Raw genomic sequence first — 7,500 nt, forward strand, 5'->3', positions numbered from 1 at the left:
GTATAGATTTAAGAGATGAAAAGGTTTATTCTTATGGAGCATTTGATTTTACACAAAAATGTGAGGTGAGGTATAATCATTCTCGAACAAGGAGTGAGCAGAGTGCCGAGATAAAGAGAAATGACCGTTAGGAAGTCGAAAACTTGAGAACAGAAAGGAAAGACGGGGCGAGATGAACATGATCAATTTTATCATTATCATTATTATTATTATTATTATTATTATTATTATTATTATTATTATTATTATTATTATTATTATTATTATTATTATTATTATTGTTATTTAGCCACGGCATAATAAATGATACAAGACTCGTGACCTGAGCAAGTGTGAGATCGTGAAAGTTTAATATGATTTAAAGATTTTTTTTTTATTATTATTATTACAAGGATAGCTAAAGAACTCATTACCACAGTAACGAGTATCAGGGTGGACAAAACCTAGAGCCTAGAGAAAGAAAAGAAAAAAAATGGGACAATTAATGTTTTTGAAGAAGAAGAAATAAAGTATAATTCAATATAGGAGACAACTTTCTGAAGAGAACTGACGTAAGCGATGAAATTTGTAGGTTGTAAGGATTTTTCTAGCCACTGCAATTAACAGATGTAGAAGATAAACAAGATTGGATGTTTATAGAAGAATTTTTCGAAGAGAAACACATTTACAGAAATGTAATGATAAACTATGATATTTTGATTTTTCAACTTGATTCAAATAAGTTTTATTGTACATCATCAAATTTTGAAAACTCCCAAAATTAAAAAAAAATTCAGGGAGGAAAATAGTTTGAAAGGTAATTAGGATTTTTTTTTTTATCAGATGCTATTGAACATCATATGAGAGGTACGGACTATAATTTGAAAAGGAATTCCTAGATTAAGTGTGGAGGTTTGTCAGGTCAAAATACCGTCTTTTCAAGACAATGTGCTTTGGTGATGTCTTCCTGCACGCAGACATGGACGGTCCGTCTTTCTTCAGACGTGGTGGTGTATGTCTAGGCAACCCGTACTGTTTGCGTCGATTTGCAAGCTGCGTAAGATTGCATGGCAATGACTACAGGGAGACTGAAGCGTTCGATTGGTCCTTTGTAGGACTTTGTCAAGTTGACCACAAAATGGGAAAGAACTGAAGTCTCGGAAGGTCATGATGTTGTTGTTGATGGTGATATGGTGCTAAAGGCTTTTGCTCTTCTTTTCATATTCCCTTTTTTATATAATGATGAGAATGAAACGGTGAGAAGAGATAGTATAAGATAAATGAAAAAATAAGAAACTGCTTACTGATAAGGAAACACATTCAGGCATCAGTAACGAATGTTTTTTTCATGAAGTTTGAAGAGGGAGCACACACGTGTTTATATATATATATATATATGTATATATATATACATATATATATATATATATATATATATATATAAACCACAATGCACTTTAATTCTAAGCCATATAGGCGCATGCAGAAATTGTAACGTGGTACGCCAGAGGACTCGAACCTATGCGGCGAGAACGTTACCAGTGCCGAGTGACTTAAAGTGCATTGTGGTTGATAAAAATGTATCTCTAATCACTGGGACCCATTCAGTGTTGTACACACACACATATATATATGTATCTACTCGTGATCTCCTACTTTCATGTTTGTCAAACATTATCTTCGTAGCAATAAGATGTACTGAAATTGCAGGGCATCCTGAAACTCGCTGTCACTTCACAATAGTAAAGACTTAAGTAAAATTCCTTTCTTGGTCTCTACCATTTAACTCACCGAGGAAGAAAAATAAATCACCAAACTGTTGTGATTTCCTCCGAGGAAATTAATATACTGCTTTGTGGTCATTGCTCTTTGTTCCAGTGTTTGGATACATGGACCAGTAACATGTGTCTATTTCCTGTTGTTAATTCTACATACGTCATCCCATTGTTTTATTTCACTAGCTACGAACTACTGAATTACAGAAAAGTAATATTAGTTAGCGCTGTGAACAGACTCGGTATCGAGTAATCAAACTTGTTATTCCTAACTGTAGAAATGGACAAGCTGTTCTTAAAGCGAAAAGAATAGCCAGTAGGATCGTGTTAGTGTTTGTAATAGCCACAAAACTAAGCATAATCACGCATAGATAACAAACACACGTTCAAATACCCTAATGCATAAATGTGAGTCTACGCATAACTGTCTTAGGATAACAGTTGTCTAGAATAACATTTTAATGTGAATGTCAGACATCTTGGCCCATCTCTTACATCTACAACTCGCTCTTAATAGAAATAACCGTGACTAACCATTGTACAATAGAGATCGTGGGTGAATAGTGTAGTATTGGTGGGAGTAGACAGAACCTTGTCTTTTTCCTGATTCTAAACCTCTATCAATCAGTCAGTTTAGTAAACGACTCTGCAAAGCCATGGGGACACCTGTCTGCCATCCATCACGTCTTTCCTTCTGTACCCCATTTTCGTTCACCCCCATTTTTTAATTTTTGAGAGGTAATCTTACAGAATCTATATGCCGGACAGTGATTCTCAAGTGGGAATTCAGGGCATCTCCCTAAGGTTCCAGGGACGCCTCTAAAAGGTCAATGTAGTTTCAAAGTTGCAAGGAGGATGGGGAGGTTCGTAGATCGATATATAGTATCATTTAGATTACCTTTCAGTGTTTGAAAGGATCTTCGTCAGGATAAGAGGAACAGCATTACATAAATAGAAAGTCTGTGACTAAAGGAAGGTGAGGATCACTGATCTATGGTATTCCTTGTCGTATCACTTTTGTTTTTTTTCCTAACCCTATACCAGCTAGTAATCTCGTTATTCTATGAGTATTGTATACTGGCGACTCTTAACACGTGTACAATAGATTTTCATTTGTCTTTAGCTCTATGGTTTGCTGGGGCCTGTTTAGCCGTCAGTTACATAGTCATAGGTGTTATTGAAATCTATGAATTAGTTTGGATCACATAGCTTTCTCGATCAGACATGCTTAATTTTTCTTTATGCCTTATGAGCTCTTACCAGTTATCCAGTAAATAGCAAGGTGTGCAGTTCTCAGAGCTTTTCTGTATTCTATCTGGAAAAGTTGTCCAGGCATGTAGTTCTGCAGATGAGCTAATAGTTACAAGTCAACCGGATCATAGTTTCGCAATGCAACCGTCCTTGTGTACTTATGTATCAACTTAAGTAATTTAATATCAGTCACCATCTTCCTCTCCTGGATCAGTCCCACTCGCCAGTCAAGATTAACCTATGACACAACGAAATTCAGATGAAGAATTACGTTTGTGATGTATATGGTGGATCTTGTCTTGTTACTTGATATTTTGGTTGACAAAGAAATGGATTTGAAGATTTTTTAGTTAGGTTACATCACTGAAGACTGTATGTACACTTTCACACACACACACACACACACACACACACACACACACACACACACACACACACACACACACACACACACACACACACACATACATACACATTTGATGTGCTTAGATATTCATAATCGTTTTTAATGTGTATAACTTAAAGCGAATGTGTGAACGCAGTAGGGTGTGCCTATTGCCTTGTCTGTTTGTGTCCTTCGCATAAGGACCTATTTACCTGTTTTTACTGTGGGATTTTGACATCTATTGAGTCTAATAACGAGACAGGAGTCCTCATCGGTGAAGGCACGAGTGCACGTTAACTAGTTGATCAGGGGATCAACTAGGATGTTCTTAACTAGCAATAAGAGATCAAAGTTAATCTAAACCGTCGCATGACTGAGTGTAAAGGGGCATTTAGACGGTCAAACGGTTTGACAAACCCGGTTTGTCAGACAAGTGTTTGAAGTGATGTTTGACCGTGTGAATAGGGTATTTGGTTGTCAAACACGTTCGACAAACGTGTTTGACGACCAAATACCCCATCATTCACACAGTCAAACATCACTTCAAACACTTGTCTGACAAACCGGGTTTGTCAAACTGTTTGATCGTGTAAATGGCCCTTAAGGGTGTGTTATTACTCATCATCAAACCTCTGGCACCTATGTCGTAATGGAGCATCTTGCATTTGGCACTTTATACTTAGATTTTAGAATACCGTGTTAGTTCATGATATAGATTTGGCTGTTAATGTTAAATGTTCAGGATGAGATTTAACTCTTCGTGTTTTGCTTCATTTCATACACGGGAGAATTACGTGGTAATAAGTAATGAGATGATTAAGTTAGACCTACGGTAGATTAATTCGAGTTTGAACTAGATACAAACGCATGACGGATCAAATATTGAGCTCCACAAAATTCTCACTGTCAAGTTGAAATAGGTAGCCTAGTATGCCTTGGAAAAACAAAATAGGATAGAGTAAAATATACTGTAAATAGTAAATTTACTTGCTAATCTTTTATATATAAATATATACAGTAAGTTCTTTGTTAGGATTTTATTTTTGCGAAGGGTTCAGGTTATAATTTAAGATCCCAGAAACGACATTTTGACAAAATGTAGACACTTTTTTTTGTCGACATTTTGACAAAATGTAGACAAAATGTTTTCGTCGACATTTAGTCGTCACACAAAGGTGTTCAATGAGCTGAATATATCTGATAGTATCAAATGTCTAACAGATGTGAAGTTATTTATAGAGAATCCTATTGTTTTTGTCTCGATTAAACTGAAATATCGTATATCAAAACCAATGTACCTTTAAGTCTTTGGGTGATGCAAACATTACACTCATTCAGTCGTCCTTCCAATTCTTCCCGCTGTCATCTTCATTTCTTCCTATCACCAGTTAACTAACACAATAATTACTCTATGCTCGAACCCAACTTAAATTTCCCTTTAATTGTCATGTTGGATTCATTAAAGGTGAACATTTCATTGTTGGAATCTACATTAATCGTATTTTAAGTACAAGAGGTTGGATATATATACATGATATTTTTTGTGAAGATGATTTTTGAAATCAAAACGACGTATTGGTCTAACCAAAGACATTGCATGTCAAAAATGTACAGGTAACATTACTATTCTAACAAACATAAAACTTTGAAACTAGTATTGGCACTTATTATATTAAGTCCCCCACGAAGAAGAATACACTTACATCTTAAGAACTGTGAGTTCCTATGTCTTTAGATATTTATACTAATACTTCATACATTTTTATTTATTACAATTAAAATTACGGTGTAGGAGAGTGCATCAAACTCCCATGCACAACGTCAAATACTTCACCTCACAACTCTTAGACAAGACATCATGTAATTAGTGCATTGTGGATATCTATTGTTAGGGAAAGGGGCGAGTGTAACTGTGCTTTACGATATAATGCGAAGATTTATTTTGTTTACTACTGAAAATAAACAAAAAATGTTCAGGTGTGATGTAGCACTGATTAAAAGGTTGATCAAAAAAGTATATCTGATTTTGTATCATTCTATCCTTGCTCTATTTCGAAAAAGTTCATGAAATATATAAAAAAAAAAAATGTCCAATGCATCGATTTTTTTTTATCCTTACTCTTATTTCGAAAAAGTTCATGAAATTTATATAAAAAAATGTCCAATGAATCGAAAATTTGTATATGAGTGAAAGTCTAAGAAAATAGGCTGAAGGTGCTGGCACACTAAACATCTCTCGCTAGCATGCTACTTGCTTTTGATACTTCGATTGAGTAGAAACGACTTCGGTTACGATTTTATTTTTATTTCCAAATGCTAAATCTGAGTATAGGTCTTATAGTGAAGAGCTGAATGACAAACTAAGAAAAGTTAAACCTAGAATACGAACGACACATTGTTGAGATGTTCTTACGGAAGCCTAATATCGTAACCGATGTCGTTTCTACTCAAACGAAATAGCAAAAGCAAGTAGCATGCTAGCCTAGTGTACCGCCACCCTTAGGCACCTCTAAAGGGGGTTCCAGACGCAGCGACATGCTTGCGCGTTACGAGTTTGTGCAAACTATACGGAACACCCCTGCGTGTCCACACGTTACAAAAAAGTATGCACAATCGTCAGTCCATTTCTAGGTCTAGGTGGTGGTAGTCATGCCTGACGAAGAGCTTATTTTAGCGTTTTTATACTCTTTACTACTTCGTCCACACGCACGGGAATCCGTATACAAACCGGTTTGTGCAGGCAAGCCTACGGTAAAGCATGCACGTGTGGAACCCCCTGAACACTCTCTGGAAAGACGAAAAGTGCGGGGTGATCTAATAAAGGGATTCAAGTGGGTGAAAGGCTTGAACAAGGGTGATGCAGGCAAGGTCATCACATGAAGACGGCAGGCAGAACTCGCAGTAATGGATTTGGATTGAACAAATTTACGTTAAAAAAGAAACTGGGTAAGTAATGGTTCATCAACAGTTAATGAGTGGATTCGACTTAGTAACCATGAAGTGAGCGCTGAAGCGATTGTTTAAAGAGAAGATTAAATAGCTTTAAGTATAGGGGCGATAGCTAAGGGATATGGAACTGCCTAGTGTAGGTCTTATGGCCTCTTGCAGTCTCCTCCATTCTTATATTCTTATGTTAACTTCTCGGTCCCCCGACGCCAGAAACCTCTTGCGCTGACGTCCACATGAGCGTTATTCGTTGTCATCGCACAGAGACGCCCGAATATTCTTCTGCTGGAATACTATCTCTGTTAATCCTGCTATTGTTTATCAATACTAAGGATAAAGGTCTCATAAAAGAGGCGTTTTCTTAAGGCCGTTTGTGAATTTAAATAACAAGAAGGAAAATTTAATTACAGTATCCTAGACTTCCCTAAGAACATTTGAACATAGTGTCTCACTTTTGTAAAGGTTTACCCTCTCTCAGTACATGACGCAAAGGTGATTTGACATTTGGATATTTGAAAAGCAGAAGATTGTAACCAAAGTCGTTTATATTCAAACGAACTCACAACGGTTGGCGAGAATCGGCCTAGTGTGATAGCGGCCTTTAGTCTCCGTCTTTTCAACTTTGTTTTGTTTTGGCTAAGAGCAGACGATTTTATACAGATGATGGGGTAGGAAACATGATGGAGAAGCATGATGGTGAAGAAGAAGAAGAAGAAGAAGAAGAAGAAGAAGAAGAAGAAGAAGAAGAAAAAGAAGAAGAAGAATAAGAATAGAAGCGGGAGGAAAGCTAGTAATTGTGTCGAGGCTGGCCAAGGGTGGAGACTACTTTGATCTTGATTTTACAACAACTAGGGCTGTAAGACGTGTTTAGTAATTCTCTCTCTCTCTCTCTCTCTCTCTCTCTCTCTCTCTCTCTCTCTCTCTCTCTCTCTCTCTCTCTCTCTTTTGTGAGACAATTTCTCAGACTTGAAAGGTGGCATACCTGAAAGGAAATAGTTAGCACTCACCATAATAACGAATGTGGAGAGCGGCAGCCACACTGAAAGTCAAAGTGTCATTCGATGAAGAAGGAGTTTAAGTATAACCTCCATAGATGGTTGACAAGGGTAAAGAAGGAGATTGGGGAGGAAGCGGCGAGAGGGGTGGGGTGGGGGGTTGGGGTTG

This window comes from Oratosquilla oratoria, chromosome 19 (assembly GCF_046742065.1).
Source record: "Oratosquilla oratoria isolate Oo_2021 chromosome 19, ASM4674206v1, whole genome shotgun sequence".
Lineage (NCBI taxonomy): Eukaryota > Metazoa > Arthropoda > Malacostraca > Stomatopoda > Squillidae > Oratosquilla > Oratosquilla oratoria.